Source organism: Coregonus lavaretus (genome assembly GCF_964263955.1).
Source record: "Coregonus lavaretus genome assembly, chromosome: 5".
NCBI classification, from domain to species: Eukaryota; Metazoa; Chordata; class Actinopteri; order Salmoniformes; family Salmonidae; genus Coregonus; species Coregonus lavaretus.
Window position 1 is genome coordinate 32312375 of NC_139992.1, and position 16816 is coordinate 32329190.

At 46.9% G+C, this 16816-nt stretch overlaps 1 pseudogene across 1 annotated transcript in view; it reads left to right on the forward strand.

The window, feature by feature from the left end:
* The window catches only part of LOC311129232 (EGF-containing fibulin-like extracellular matrix protein 2), a 60417-nt pseudogene that overhangs the window by 16846 nt on the left and 26755 nt on the right, over positions 1 to 16816 (forward strand). The window lies entirely within an intron of this gene.

The following is a 16816-nucleotide window of genomic DNA, read 5'->3' on the forward strand; positions in this document are numbered from 1 at the left end:
GCATGCCACTTATTTATGGGTACTTGGTCCCTGGCCAGTGGCGGGAGCTCAATTAGTGGTCTCCAAGCTTTACAGCCGAGAAGATGGATGATGCTCTTAGTGTTAGTGTTGGGTGGTTATCAATGAGTACTGCTGGTAAATTATACGAAAACACAAGGAGCTGTGATCGACTTGAGCCAGACAACTTTTACTTTCCAGTGATCAGGTTTTCTTTTATAGTTTAGTCTGGATTGTGGACTACTATTCCCCTTGGATTTGTGGTTTGGCATCTGTTGAATACAGAAGCTGTTTTGAAATGTATGGATGGATATGTCCTGTTGACAGTCTATGGAATATTTGAGAAATGTGGGATTCCCATTCCGGTCTCTGTTGCTTTTGATGTATTAACTACCAGCTGTGGCTCACTTCTGTTCTGTCTCATTATCTTCCCATCCAGTCACCTTAGTTGACATTGTGTGTCTGAATTGCTGTGGCGGGTCTATAGTTACTGCAGTTACCCTCTGTGGCAATGCCCTTGCATCAGAAACCACACAATCATTTTGTGGCTTTGGCCCACAGACCTGAAGGCAAACTTGGACCCACCTGCTAGCACTGCTAGAGCCTAATTACAAGCCCCCTTCCCTTTTGGAAGCTTGACTTCCATGTAGAGGCTTCTTTTTTAACCTCAGGAGACCCTCAATGTGTCCAATGCCTTGTTTGGCCTCTCCTCTTAAGCCTTGATTAATTAATAAACCATTAAAAATATATATGGATCTATTCAGGCGTTGCCAGAGTTTTGTGTGAAATGCTCTGGATTGTAGAAGTGCTTATCCATTCATCACCATTGAATTGATGCATTGAATGAGGGAGCCTTGTGAATTTTTCTTTTTCTGTAAGTGTTGTTGGCATTTCAACATTGATTTGTATTGTTACTGTATTTCAGTTTACATAATGTAATTGTGCACTTGAACATCTCTCTCTCTCTCTCTCTCTCTCTCTCTCTCTCTCTCTCTCTCTCTCTCTCTCTCTCTCTCTCTCTCTCTCTCTCTCTCTCTCTCTCTCTCTCTCTCTCTCTCTCTCTCTCTCTCTCTCTCTCTCTCTCTCTCTCTCTCTCTCTCTCTCTCTCTCTCTCTCTCTCTCAATTCAAATGGCTTTATTGACATGGGAAACATATGTTTACATTGCCAAAGCAAATGGAATAGGCAATAAACAAAAGGGAAATAAACAAAGGAAACATTAGTAAACATTACACTCACAAAAGTTTTAAAAGAATATAGACATTTCAAATGTTATATTATTGGCTATGTACAGTACAGTGTTGTAACAATGTGCAAGTAGTTGAAGTATGAAAGGGAAAATAAAGAGATAAATATAGGTTGTATTTACAATATTTGTGCTCCCAGGTTGCCCTTTTCTCATGGCAACGGGCCACAAATCTTGCTGCTGTGACTGCACACTTTATTTTGCCACAAATTCTTTGTGGGAAATACAGTATGTGTCTCTATTGTGGTCATACATTTGTCAGGAGGTTAGGAAGTGTAGCTCAGTTTCCACCTCATTTTGTGGGCAGTGGGCACATAGCCTGCCATCTCTCGAGAGCCAGGTCTGTCTATGGCGGCCTCTCTCAATAGCAAGGCTATGTTCACTGAGTTTGTACATAGTCAAGGATTTTCTTAATTTAGGGTCAGTCACAGTGGTCAAGTATTCTGCCACTGTGTATGAGAGTTTAGGGCCAGATAGAATTCCAATTTGCTCTGTTTTTTGGTTGATTCTTTCCGGTGTGTCAAATAGTTATGTTTTTGCTTTCTCATAATTTAGTTGGGTCTAAATGTGTTTCTGTCCTGGGGCTCTGTGGAGTCTGTTTGTGTTTGTGAACAGAGCCCCAGAACCAGCTGGCTGAGGGGACTCTTCTCTAGGTTAATCACTCTGTAGGTGAGGGCTTTGTGGTGGAATGTGTGAGCATAACTTCCTTTTAGGTGGTTGTAGAATTTTCTGGATTTTGATAACTAGCTGGTATAGTCCTAATTTTGCTCTGCATGCATTGTTTGAGGTTTTGCATTATACACAAAGTATATTTTTGCAGAATTCTGCATGCAGAGTCTCAATTAGGTGTTTGTCCCATTTTATGAATTATTGGCTGGTGAGTGGACCGCAGACCTCACAACCAAAGAGGACAATGGGTTCGATATCTGAAGTATTTTTAGCCAGATCCTAATTGGGATGTTGAGTTTTATGTTCCTTTTGATGGCATAGAAGGCCCTTCTTGCCTAGTCTCTTAGATCATTCACAGCCTTGTAGAAGTTACCTGTGGTGTTGATGTAAAGGCCGAGGTAGGTGTAATTCTTTGTGTGCTCTAGGGCAACAGTGTCTAGATAGAATTTGTATTTGTTGTCTTGGCTACTGGACCTTTTTTGGAATACCATTATTTTTGTCTTACTGTGATTCACTGTCAGGGCCCAAGTCTGACAGAATCTGCGCAGAAGATCTAGGTGCTGCTGTAGGCCCTCCTTGGTTGGGGACAGAAGCACCAGATCATCTGCAAACAGTAGACATTTGATTTCTGAGTCCAGTAGGGTGAGGCCGGGTGCTGCAGACTGTTCTAGTGCCCTTGCCAATTCATTGATATATACAGTTGAAGTCGGAAGTTTACATACACCTTAGCCAAATACATTTAAACTCAGTTTTTCACAATTCCTGACATTTAATCCTAGTAACAATTCCCTGTCTTAGGTCAGTTAGGATCACCACTTTATTTTAAGAATGTGAAATGTCAGAATAGTAGTAGAGAGAATGATTTCTTTCAGCTTTTATTTCTTTCATCACATTCCCAGTGGGACAGAAGTTTACATACACTCAATTATTATTTGGTAGCATTGCCTTTAAATTGTTTAACTTGGGTCAAACGTTTCGGGTAGCCTTCCACAATAAGTTGGGTGAATGTTGGCCCATTCCTCCTGACAGAGCTTGTGTAACTGAGTCACGTTTTACGTTTGTAGGCCTCCTTGCTCGCACACGCTTTTTCAGTTCTGCCCACAAATTTTCTATAGGATTGAGGTCAGGGCTTTGTGATGGCCACTCCAATACCTTGACTTTGTTGTCCTTAAGCCATTTTGCCACAACTTTGGAAGTATGCTTGGGGTCATTGTCCATTTGGAACACCCATTTGCGACCAAGCTTTAACTTCCTGACTGATGTCTTGAGATGTTGCTTCAATATATCCACATAATTTTCCTTCCTCATGATGCCATCTATTTTGTGAAGTGCACCAGTCCCTCCTGCAGCAAAGCACCCCCACAGCATTATGCTACCACGCCCGTGCTTCACGGTTGGGATGGTGTTCTTCGGCTTGCAAGCCTTCCCCTTTTTCCTCCAAAAAATTATGGCCAAACAGTTCAAATTTTTTTTCATTAGACCAGTGGACATTTCTCCAAAAATTACGATCTTTGTCCCCATGTGCAGTTGCAAACCGTAGTCTGGCTTTTTTTATGGCGGTTTTGGAGCAGTGGCTTCTTCCTTGCTGAGCGGCCTTTCAGGTTATGTCGATATAGGACTCGTTTTACTATGGATATAGATACTTTTGTACCTGTTTCCTTCAGCATCTTCACAAGGTCCTTTGCTGTTGTTCTGGGATTGATTTGCACTTTTCGCACCAAAGTACGTTCATCTCTAGGAGACGTGGTCCCATGGTGTTTATACTTGCGTACTATTGTTTGTACAGATGAACGTGGTACCTTCAGGCATTTGGAAATTGCTCCCAAGGATGAACCAGACTTGTGGAGGTCTACAATATTTTGGCTGATTTCTTTTGATTTTCCCATGATGTCAAGCAAAGAGGCACTGAGTTTGAAGGTAGGCCTTGAAATACATCCACAGGTACACCTCCAATAGGCTAATTAATTAATTAATTGACATAATTTGAGTCAATCAGAAGCTTCTAAAGCCATGACATCATTTTCTGGAATTTTCCAAGCTGTTTAAAGGCACAGTCAATTTAGTGTATGTAAACTTCTGACCCACTGGAATTGTGATACAGTGAATTATAAGTGAAATAATCTGTCTGTAAACAATTGTTGGAAAAATTACGTGTGTCATGCACAAAGCAGAGGTCCTAACCGACTTGCCAAACCATAGTTTGTTAACAAGAAATTTGTGGAGTGGTTGATAAACGAGTTTTAATAACTCCAACCTAAGTATATGTAAACTTCCGACTTCTACTGTATGTTGGAGGGTGAGGCTCAAGCTGCATCCCTGTCTCACCCCATAGCCCTGAGGAAAGAATTCTGTGTGTTTATTGCCAATTTTAACTGCACACTTGTAGTTTGTGTACATTTATTTTATAATGTCATATATAGCAACCCTCATGCCAAATTGAGTCAAAAGCTTTTTTTTTTATCAACAAAGCATGAAAAGACATTGCTTCTGTTTTATTTAGTTTGTTTGTCAATAAGGGTGTGCAGGGTCTGTCGTACGGTATTTTGGTAAGAAGCCAATTTGACATTTGCTCAGGACATTTTTTTCACTGAGGAAATGTTGGAGTCTGATTTTTCTGAGATTGCTGCTGACACATATTCCACGGTAATTATTGGGGTACATTTGTTTCCACTTTTGTGAATTGGGGTGATCAGGCCTTGTGTGGTGGTGTTACAATTGGCCCAGCGTCGTCCAGGGTAGGGGAGGGAATGGCCGGCAGGGATGTAGCTCAGTTGGTAGAGCACAGCGTAAACAAACCCAGGGTTGTGGGTTCGATTCCCACGGGGGGCCAGTATAAAAAAATTAAAATAATGTATGCACTCACTAACTGTAAGTCGCTCTGGATAAGAGCGTCTGCTAAATGACTCAAATGTAAAAATGTTTTTAAAAATGTGTTACAGGCGCAGGAGGGTAAATCACAGAATAACAGGTTTATTCCGTTGACACAGCGGTACGCGACAATGCGTCAAACACTCCAGTTTGGAAATATACAGCACACTGGAAACAACAAGGCACACAAGTGAATATCCCGGCGGTACAAAGTACAAGAGCTCCACTGAGCTAAACTAACCTCCACAATAAACAATCACACACAAAGACAAGGGGGCATAGGGAACACTTATACAGGTACTGATGAGGGCAAATGAAACCAGGTGTGTGTAATAAACAAGACAAAACAAATGGATTGTTGAGATGAGGAGCGGCAGTGGCTAGAAGACCGGTGACGACAAACGCCGAAGCCTGCCTGAACAAGGAGAGGAGGCAGCTTTGGAGGAAGTCGTGACAGTAACGCCCCCCCCCCCCCGACACCGGCCTGGAGGACACGGAGCAGGGCGAGCCGGATGGCGACAGGGAGGGATCGAGGATATCCCTCACCGGGACCCAACACCGCTCCTCTGGACCGTACCCCTCCCACTCCACGAGGTACTGAAGGCCCCCCACCCAACGCCTCAAATCCAGGATGGAATGGACGGAGTACGCTGGGGCCCCCTCGATGTCCAGAGTGGGCGGAGGGACCTCCTGCACCTCAGACTCCTGGAGCGGACCAGCCACAACAGGCCTGAGGAGAGACACATGAAACAAGGAGTTAATACAGTAATCGGGAGGGAGTAGTAACCTATATGTAACCTCGTTGATTCTCCTCAGGACTCTGAACGGCCCCATAAATCGCGGGCTCAACTTCCGGCAGGGCAGGCGGAGGAGCAGATTCCGGGTCAAGAATCTGCTCCTCCGCCAGTACAAAAACCGGGGCTTCACTGCGGTGGCGGTCATCGTTGGCCTCCTGGCGACGCACGGCGTGCTGGAGGTTTAACGTGAGAAGCGTTCCACATCTCCTCCGCACGCCGAAACCAGTCATCCACCGCAGGAGCTTCAGTCTGGCTCGGATGACACGGTGCCAGAACCGGCTGACAACCTAAGACACATTGAAAGGGAGTTAGGTTAGTGGAGAAGTGGCGATGCGAGTTCGGAACTTTGGCAAGAACACCGACCACTCCCCGGCCGGTCCTGGCAGAAGGACCGCAGGAACCTACCCACATCTTGAGTCACCTGTTCCACCTGCCCATTAGACTCGGGGTGAAACCCAGAGGTCAGGCTGACGAGACCCCAGACGTTCCATGAACACCTTCCAGACGCTGGATGTGAACTGGGGACCCCGGTCAGACACTATGTCCTCTGGCACCCGTAGTGCTGGAAGACGTTAGTAAACAGGGCCTCCGCCGTCTGCAGGGCCGTGGGGAGACCGGGCAGAGGAAGGAGGCAACAGGCTTTTGAAAAGCGGTCCACAATGACCAGGATGATGCTGTTACCCTGAGAGAGGGGAAGATCAGTTAGAAAGTCAATACACAGGTGGGACCATGGCCGTTGTGGAACTGGTAAGGGCTGTAACTAACCTGCTGGGAGGTGCCTAGGTGCCTTACTCTGGGTGCACACCGAGCAGGAGGAGACATACACCCTCACGTACCTTAGCCAAGGTAGGCCACCAGTACTTTCCGGTTAGGCAGCGCAATGTACGACCGATACCTGGGTGACCAGAGGAGGGAGACGTGTGGGCCAAATAGATCAAACGGTCACGGACAAGAGACGGCACGTACTGCAGCCCAGCTGGACACTGAGGTGGAGATGGCTCTGTGCATCCTGCCCGCTCTATGTCCGCGTCCATCGCCCATACTACCGGCGCCACAATGCAGGAGGCCGGGAGTATGGGGGTGTTGTTTATGGGCCTCTCCTCTGTGTCGTACAGTCGTGACAGCGCGTCTGCCTTCACATTCTTCGTACCCGGGATGTATGACAGAGTAAACTCAAACTGGGTGAAGAATAGGGCCCACCTGGCCTGGCGAGGGTTCAGCCTCCTTGCTGCCCAGATGTACTCCAGGTTACGCTGGTCAGTCCAGACGAGGAAAGGGTGTTTCGCCCCCTCGAGCCAGTGCCTCCACACTGTTAGGGCTCTGACTACAGCCAACAGCTCCCGATCACCAACGTTGTAGTTCTGCTCCACCACGCTGAGCTTCTTGGAGAAGAAGGCACAGGGGCAGAGCTTGGTTGGCATACCCGAGCGTTGAGACAGGACAGCGCCTATCCCTACCTCGGACGCATCCACCTTCACTATGAACGATAGTGATGGATCGGGATGGGCCAGTACCGGGGCTGAGGTGAACAGAACCCTCAGGTTACTGAAGGCCCTGTCAGCCTCAGCAGACCAGTGGAGCCGGGACGGCCCACCCTTCAACAGAGATGTGATGGGAGCTGCGACCTTGCCAAAGCCCTGGATAAACCCCTGATAGTAGTTGGCAAAGCCAATAAAGCGCTGCACCTCCTTTACCGTGGTTGGAGTCTGCCAATTACCCACGGCTGAAATGCGATCTCCCTCCATCTCCACACCTGAGGAGGTAATGCGGTATCCAAGGAAGGAGATGGACTGCTGGAAAAACAGACACTTCTCTGCCTTGGCATAAAGGTCATTTTACAACAGTCGGCCCAGCACTTTGCGAACCAGTGACACATGCTCGGTGCGCATAGCGGAATACACCAGAATGTCATCGATGTAGACGACTACACTGTGACCAACCATGTCCCGAAACACCTCGTTAACAAAGGACTGGAAAACGGATGGAGCATTCATCAAACCGTACGGCATCACCAGGTATTCGTAATGCCCCGTGGTTGTGCTGAATGCTGTCTTCCATTCGTCCCCCTCTCGGACACGCACCAGGTTATACTCACTCCGGAGATCAAATTTTGTGAAAAAGCACGCCCCATGCATTGACTAGATCACAGATGGGATGAGGGGCAGAGGATAACTATAACGTATTGTCCCCTTGCTCAATGCTCGGTAATCAATGCACGGGGGCAGACCTTAGTCTTTCTTCTTCACAAAAAAGAAACTCGAGGAGGTGGAGGGACGTATGAACCCCTGGCGCAGGGACTCGGAGACGTATGTCTCCATCGCCTCCATTTCAGCCTGCGACAGGTTATATACATGACTCCTGGGAGGCACAGCATCTACTTGTAGGTTTATCGCGCAATTCCCCCCGCCCCAATGAGGTGGTAATTTGGTGGCTTGCCAGGTATTCGGGGGGGATGCACACGGTGGAGGAAGTGTCTGGACTTTCCACCGTGGTTGCACCAACGGAAACAGCTAGGCACCTACCCTGACACTCTCGCGACCACCCTGTGAGAACCCTCTGCGACCATGAAAAGGTGGGGTTGTGTAGTGCTAACCAGGGAAGACCCAACACAACAGGGAAATCGGGGGACAAAATAATAAAAAATGTGACGTGCTCTCTATGGGTCCTTTGAGGAACCATTGTGACTGGTGCTGTAACTTCCCTAATGAACCCTGACCCTAATGGTCGACTATCAAGTGCTTTGATGGGCAGTGGAGTGGACAGGGGAACCAATGGAATACCTAGACTTAGAGCTAACGACCTGTCCATAAAGTTCCCAGCTGCGCCTGAATCGACCAGTGCCTTACACTGGGAAACTACGGGGTAGTCGGGTAAGGTGACGTGTATGGTGCAGTTTGCAGCAGAGGGCACTGACCGAGTGTGGGTTTGCGCTACCTGGGGTGTAGCGAGAGTTCCCTTCCTGCCGCCTCCAGACCCGGAAGAACCCTGACAACAGCGTGCAGTATAATGTCCTCTTCTGCCTCAAGAGTGACATTGAAGCTGTCCTCCTCCATTCTCCCGGATCGTTGCCCACCCAGCTCCATCGGAACGGACTCCGAGTTGGGGGGGGGGGGGGGGGTGAAATGGGCAGGCCACTCCCAGGATGTCCTCTAGCAGCCAGCAGGTTGTCCAACCAGATGGCCATGTCCCCCAGATGATCGAAGGTTAACATGGCATCCCAGGCAGGCTAGCTCCCTTCGGACGTCCTCTCGCAGGCTGCACCAGAATCCGTCGATCAGGGCCCGCTCGTTCCACCCGGACCCAGCCGCTAGGGTCTGAAACTCCAGGGCGAAGTCCTGCGCCGTCCTCATCCCCTGCCTCAGTTGGACCAGACGCTCGCCCGCCTCTCGTCCTTCGGGCGGGTGGTCGAAGACTGCCCGGAAGAGGCGAGCGAACTCCCCATAGTTGTCCAATGCGGTTCCTCCTTCTCTCCAGACCGCATTGGCCCACTCCAGGGCTTTCCCCGAGAGGCAGGAGACGAGGGCAGACACCTTCTCCCGCTCCGATGGAGCCGGGCTGATGTTCAAGAAGTAGAGGTCCAGCTGCAGGAGGAATCCCTGACAGCAGGCAGCTGTCCCGTCAAACTCCCTTGGTCGGGATAGATGAATCCCTCGGGGTGCTGGAATGTGGGTGGCCAGATCCGGTCGCTCAGCTGGTCCTGATGGGTCGGGTCCTCTCCTCTCCAGACGTTGGAAGACCTGGAGAACCCGATCCATCGCTTCTCCTAAGCTGGCTAGCATCCTGGAATGCTCGTGGACCCGTGCCACGACTCCCGGCATGGGCTCTTCTCCTGCTGACTCCATGGCGGGTGTGTGATTTTATGGTGGTGTGATTTGAAGGAGTCAGGCACAGGAGGGTAAATCACAGAATAACAGGTTTATTCCGTTGACACAGCGGTACGCAGCAATGCGTCATCCACTCCACAGCGCACTGGAAACAACAAGGCACACGGGTGAATATCCCGGCGATACAAAATACAAGAGCTCCACCGAGCTAAACTAACCTCCACAATAAACAATCACACACAAAGACAAGGGAGCAGAGGGAACACTTATACAGGTACTGATGAGGGGAATTGAAACCAGGTGTGTGTAATAAACAAGACAAAACAAATGGAATGATGAGATGAGGAGCGGCAGTGGCTAGAAGACCGGTGACGACGAACGCCGAAGCCTGCCCGAACAAGGAGATGAGGCAGCTTCGAAGGAAGTTGTGACACCTTGGTTCCAAATATTAGGGAAGATGCCAGAGCTGAGGATAATGTTGAAGAGTTTAAGAATAGCCCATTTGAATTTGTGGTCTGTATATTTTATCATTTTGTTTAGTATTTTTTTTATTTCACCTTTATTTAACCAGGTAAGCCAGTTGAGAACAAGTTCTCATTTACAACTGCGACCTGGCCAAGATAAAGCAAAGCAGTGCGATAAAAACAACAACACAGAGTTACATATGGGGTAAAAAAACATAAAGTCAAAAAATACAACAGAAAATATATATACAGTGTGTGCAAATGTAGCAAGTTATGGAGGTAAGGCAATAAATATGCTATAGTGCAAAAAATAATTACAATTAGTATTAACACTGGAATGCTAGATGTGCAAGAGATTATGTGCAAATAGAGATACTGGGGTGCAAAAGAGCAAAATAAATAACAATATAGGGATGAGGTAGTTGGGTGGGCTAATTTCAGATGGGCTGTGTACAGGTGCAGTGATCGGTAAGGTGCTCTGACAACTGATGCTTAAAGTTAGTGAGGGAGATAAGAGTCTCCAGCTTCAGAGATTTTTGCAATTCGTTCCAGTCATTGGCAGCAGAGAACTGGAAGGAATGGCGGCCAAAGGAGGTGTTGGCTTTGGGAATGACCAGTGAGATATACCTGCTGGAGCGCAGACTACGGGTGGGTGCTGCTATGGTGATCAATGAGCTAAGATAAGGCGGGGATTTGGTATACCATCAACACCACAGGCCTTTTTGTATTTTGTCCTGTAGCTCATCCAATTTCATTGGAGAATCCAGTGGGTTCTGGTAGTCTTTAATAGCTGATTCTAAGTTTTGTAAATTATCATGTATATGTTTTTGCTCTTGGTTCTTTGTTATATGGACAAAAAGGTTAAGTGGTTTATCAATACATCTCTATTTTGGATAGATAGCTCTTCATGTTGTTGTTTGATTGGTGTGTTCCAATTTTTGCAGAAGTGATGTGATTCTATGGATTCTTCAATCACAATGAGCTGTTTTCTGGCATGCGTTCCTTCTTTTTTCTTAGTGTAATTCTGTAGAAGTCTTTTCAAATCAAATTTTATTGGTCACATACACATACAGTGAGGGAAAAAAGTATTTGATCCCCTGCTGATTTTGTACGTTTGCCCACTGACAAAGACATGATCAGTCTATAATTTTAATGGTAGGTTTATTTGAACAGTGAGAGACAGAATAACAAACAAAAAATCCAGAAAAACACATGTCAAAAATGTTATAAATTGATTTGCATTTTAATGAGGGAAATAAGTATTTGGCCCCTCTGCAAAACATTACTTAGTACTTGGTAGCAAAACCCTTGTTGGTCAGACGTTTCTTGTAATTGGCCACCAGGTTTGCACACATCTCAGGAGGGATTTTGTCCCACTCCTCTTTGCAGATCTTCTCCAAGTCATTAAGGTTTCGAGGCTGACGTTTGGCAACTTGAACCTTCAGCTCCCTCCACAGATTTTCTATGGGATTAAGGTCTGGAGACTGGCTAGGCCACTCCAGGACCTTAATGTGCTTCTTCTTGAGCCACTCCTTTGTTGCCTTGGCCGTGTGAATTTGGGTCATTGTCATGCTGGAATACCCATCCACGACCCATTTTCAATGCCCTGGCTGACGGAAGGAGGTTCTCACCCAAGATTTGACGGTACATGGATTTGACGGTGAAATTGTCCTGTCCCCTTAGCAGAAAAACACCCCCAAAGCATAATGTTTCCACCTCCATGTTTGACGGTGGGGATGGTGTTCTTGGGGTTATAGGCAGCATTCCTCCTCCTCCAAACACGGCGAGTTGAGTTGATGCCAAAGAGCTCCATTTTGGTCTCATCTGACCACAACACTTTCACCCAGTTCTCCTCTGAATTATTCAGATGTTCATTGGCAAACTTCAGACGGGCCTGTATATGTGCTTTCTTGAGCAGGGGGACCTTGCGGGCACTGCAGGATTTCAGTCCTTCACGGCGTAGTGCGTTACCAATTGTTTTCTTGGTGACTATGGTCCCAGCTGCCTTGAGATCATTGACAAGATCCTCCCGTGTAGTTCTGGGCTGAGAGATCTTGCATGGAGCCCCAGGCCGAGGGAGATTGACAGGTCTTTAGTGTTTCTTCCATTTGCGAATAATCGCACCAACTGTTGTCACCTTCTCACCAAGCTGCTTGGCGATGGTCTTGTAGCCCATTCCAGCCTTGTGTAGGTCTACAATCTTGTCCCTGACATCCTTGGAGAGCTCTTTGGTCTTGGCCATGGTGGAGAGTTTGGAATCTGATTGATTGATTGCTTCTGTGGACAGGTGTCTTTTGTACAGGTAACAAACTGAGATTAGGAGCACTCCCTTTAAGAGTGTGCTCCTAATCTCAGCTCATTACCTGTATAAAAGACACCTGGGAGCCAGAAATCTTTCTGATTGAGAGGGGGTCAAATACTTATTTCCCTCATTAAAATGCAAATCAATTTATAACATTTTTGACATGCGTTTTTATGATTTTTTTGTTGTTATTCTGTCTCTCACTGTTCAAATAAACCTACCATAAAAATTTTAGACTGATAATTTCTTTGTCAGTGGGCAAACGTACAAAATCAGCAGGGGATCAAATACTTTTTTCCCTCACTGTATTTAGCAGATGTTATTGCGGGTGTAGCGAAATGCTTGTGTTCCTAGCTCCAACAGTGCAGTAATATCTAACAATTCACAACAATACACAATAATCTAAAAGTAAAAGAATGGAATTAAGAAATATATAAATACTAGGACGAGCAATGTCGGAGTGGCATTGACTAAAATACAGTAGAATAAAGTGTATACATATGAGTAAAGCAGTATGTAAACATTATTAAAGTGACTAGTGTTCCATGTCTATGTATATGGGGCAGCAGCCTCTAAGGTGCAGGGTTGAGTTACCGGGTGGTAGCCGGCTAGTGATGGCTGATTCAATGATTAACAGTCTGATGGCCTTGAGATAGAAGCTGTTTTTCAGTCTCTCGGTCCAAGCTTTGATGCACCTGTACTGACCTTGCCTTCTGGATGGTAGCAGGTTGAACAGGCCGTGGCTCGGGTGGTTGATGTCCTTGATGACCTTTTTGGCCTTCCTGTGACATCGGGTGCTATAGGTGTCCTGGAGGGCAGGCAGTGTGCCCCCGGTGATGCGTTTGGCAGACCGCACCACCCGCTGGAGAACCCTGCGGTTGAGGAGGCGGCTAGGGATGCCGTCTGGGCCGGCAGCCTTGCGAGGGTTAACACGCTTAAACGTCTTACTCACGTCGGCCACGGAGAACGAGAGCCCATAGTCCTTGGGAGCGGGCCGCGTCGGTGGCATTGTGTTAACCTTTAAAGCGGGCGAAGAAAGTGTTCAGCTTTTCCGGGAGCAAGACGTCAGTGTCCGCGACGTGGCTGGTTTTCCCTTTGTAATCCGTGATTGTCTGTCGACCCTGCCACGTATGTCTCGTGTCTGAGCCGTTGAATTGCAACTCCACTTTGTCTCTGTACTGACATTTTGCCTGTTTAAATGCCTTACGGAAGGAATAACTACACTGTTTGTATTCAACCATATTCCCAGTCACCTTGCCATGGTTAAATGCGATGGTTCGCACTTTCAGTTTTGTGCGAATGCTGCCATCTATCCACGGTTTCAGGTTTGGGTAGGTTTTAATAGTCACAGTGGGAACAGCATCCCCTATACACTTCCTGATGAACTCAGTCACCGTGTCCGTGTATACGTCAATGTTATTCTCAGAGGCTACCCGGAACATATCCCAGTCCGCATGATCAAAACTATTTTGAAGCATGGATTCCGATTGGTCAGACCAGCGTTGAATAGACCTTAGCACAGGTACTTCCTGTTTGACTTTCTGCCTATAGGAAGGGAGGAGCAAAATGGAGTCGTGATCTGATTTGCCGAAGGGAGGGCGGGGGAGGGCCTTGTAGGCATCCCGGAAGGGGGAGTAGCAGTGGTCAAGCTTTTTTCCAGCTCGAGTACAACAGTCAATGTGTTGATAGAACTTCGGTAGCATTTTCCTCAAATTTGCTTTGTTAAAATCCCCAGCTACAATAAATGCGGCCTCAGGATATGTGGTTTCCAGTTTGCACAAAGTCCAGTGTAGTTCCTTGAGGGCCGTCGTGGTATCGGCTTGAGGGGGAATATACACGGCTGTGACTATAACTGAATATAACTCTCTTGGGAGGTAATACATTTGATTGTGAGGTATTCTAGGTCGGGTGAACAAAAGGAATTGAGTTTCTGTACATTATCACAATCACACCATGAGTAGTTAATCATGAAACATACACCACCACCATTCTTCTTCCCAGAGAGTACTTTATTCCTATCTGCGCGATCTACTGAGTACCCAGCTGGCTATATGGACAGGGACAGTATATCCGGAGAGATGAATCCGTGAAACAGAGTATATTACAGTCCCTGATGTCTCTTTGTCAATTTGTAAGTCGCTCTGGATAAGAGCGTCTGCTAAATGACGTAAATGTAAATGTAAGTGTCTCTCTGGAAGGAGATCCTCGCCCTGAGCTCGTCTACTTTATTGTCCAGAGACTGAACATTAGCGAGTAATATACTCGGAAGCGTACTAGAAGTCTAGAAGTCGGAGTGAACTAGAAGTCCACTCCGAATACCTCTTCTCCGCCGGCAGCGTCTTGGAGCAGCCTCTGGGATAAGTTAAATTGCCCTGAGGGGTACGAACAAAGGATCCAATTCGGGAAAGTAATATTCCTGGTCGTAATGCTGGTGAGTTACCACTGCTCTAATATCCAAAAGTTATTTCCGGCTGTATGTAATAACACAAACGTTCTGGGCTAATAATGTAAGAAATAACACACTAAAAAACAAAATACTGCAAAGTTGGAGCTAGAAGCAGAACTGCCATGTCTGTCGGTGCCATCTTTCGTGGTAGCAGGGTGGAGATAACCACTTGTGTGTTGGGGAAAGTAGAAAAAGCTTTTTCAATCCCTCCCTTGAGTGCTGTGGCCACCCTTTCCTGCTGTGCTCTCAGGTCGTTTGTGCCTGTCGTATTATTATGTGGCTGGGTGACCCTAGTTGGTCCTTAGACAGAAGGGCGTGCTGGGTGTTTGGACACCAGAGTTTAGACACTGTGCGTTAGGGAAATGTTTTATTATCTTGTATATATATCCCATTTCAGTCCATAAGGAGTACAATCTGTGGCTTGTGTGTCCTTAGTGGGTGTGGGGGGGTTGTCAGGAGGGCTATCCAGGAGGTTGACAGGGGGGGTGCTAGGATGGGGTAGGGTCCCTTGGGCTTGGGGTTCTTCATTTATCTGTCCTGTTGTGATGTAGAGGCTATGGTCAGGGTCTGGGGTGGACTGTTCTGCTGTGGTGTCGAGACTTTGGTCAGGATCTGATGTGGGCTGTTCTAATGGCTTCTCTGCGGGGGTGGCCAGCTCTCTCATGGGTTGTTCTCTGTCACAACTCATCATTCTCACCTTCTCATCCAGCACTCTCACCTCCTCCTCTAGTGCTCTCATCTTCTCCTGCCTCTGGGCCTTCTTCTTCCGCTCCTGCTCTTTCTCCTGTTGAAGTTGTCTCACCACAGTCCAGAGTGCAGACATGTCTCTCTCCCCTTCCAGCTCTCCGGGTCTGGTTGAGGGGGTGTTGTTGTGCAGGGATGTAGCTCAGTTGGTAGAGCATGGCGTTTGCAACGCCAGGGTTGTGGGTTCGTTTCCCACAGGGTGGCCAGTATGAAAAATAAAAAAATTATGAATGCACTCACTAACTGAAAGTCGCTCTGGATAAGAGCGTCTGCTACATGACTAAAATGTAAATGTAAATGTGCTGGACTGTTGTCAGGGTTTGTGCTGACTGGAGTGTGTTCACCTGCTGTTCCAGCTCCACCTGCCTTACCTCCAGCTGGGTGAATTTATCCTTAATTTCAGTGAGGGAGTAGTGCTCTGTGCTGGGGGGTTGACTTTCCGCTTGGGGTTGCTCGTCTGTGGGGTTGTTTAAGGAAGAGGTCTGGTCTGACTCACTCGGTGTGTGGGAGTCTTCATCAGGAGAGAGCTTCTCCTGCTGCGCTCCCTCTTTGATTCTGTGGAAGTCCAGCTGAAACTGTTTGGGGTTGCCCTGTACCAATACTGTTCCAGAATTGTACATGTTGACATTGGCTGACCTCCGAGTCCTCGTTGTCTAGTATCCTGAGTATCCACCCCATTGCTAACACACCACCGTCTGGACAGAGGGGTAGTGTGTTAATATAGTACTCCCGCCATGCCAGGGGATGGTCTGTGTGGAAGATTTAGTTGCTTATGTTCCCATTTTTGTAGCAGTCAGCAATAAGTGTCTCTGGATTGTCCATGAGGAGCTTATTTTTGTACTCTTTCTTTTGCAGCCGGATCTGTTCTGTCCTAGCAAGTTTGTTAGCTTTAATTTAGCATTCAGTCCTTATGAATTAAAATAGATGATTGTAATGTTTTTTCTTCTTGGCTTTTAAAAGTAGCTTCAGACTAAACATTACTCACTCAGTTCCAGGTTGGATGGTATTTTCAGGTTTCTGTTGTGCTTCTTTTGCTGGTCATTGGTTTGCCAAAGCATTTGCTGTATAGTCCTTGGGAATAATACTCTGGTAGTAGGAATCCTTCCAGGTAATTTTGTCCAAAATCAGGTTGTAGGTTTGGAGTGTAGATTTGTAGTGAAGGTTAAGTTGTGGAGGGTAATATCCTGTAAATGTCCTTGTGAAGAAAATCCAAGTTTATCCAACTCTAAATCTATCTTTTTGTAAAAACATGCTTAAAAATTCAGGAGCTCATCTGCTCATGAACTCTCTCTCTCTCTCTCTCTCTCTCTCTCTCTCTCTCTCCTCTTCTCTCTCTCTCTCTCTCTCTCTCTCTCTCTCTCTCTCTCTCTCTCTCCTCATCTCTCTCTCTCTCTCTCTCTCTCTCTGTGGGCTGTGTCTGTGTGAAGTTATCAGAACAAACTGCGCTCAAAGATGGTTAA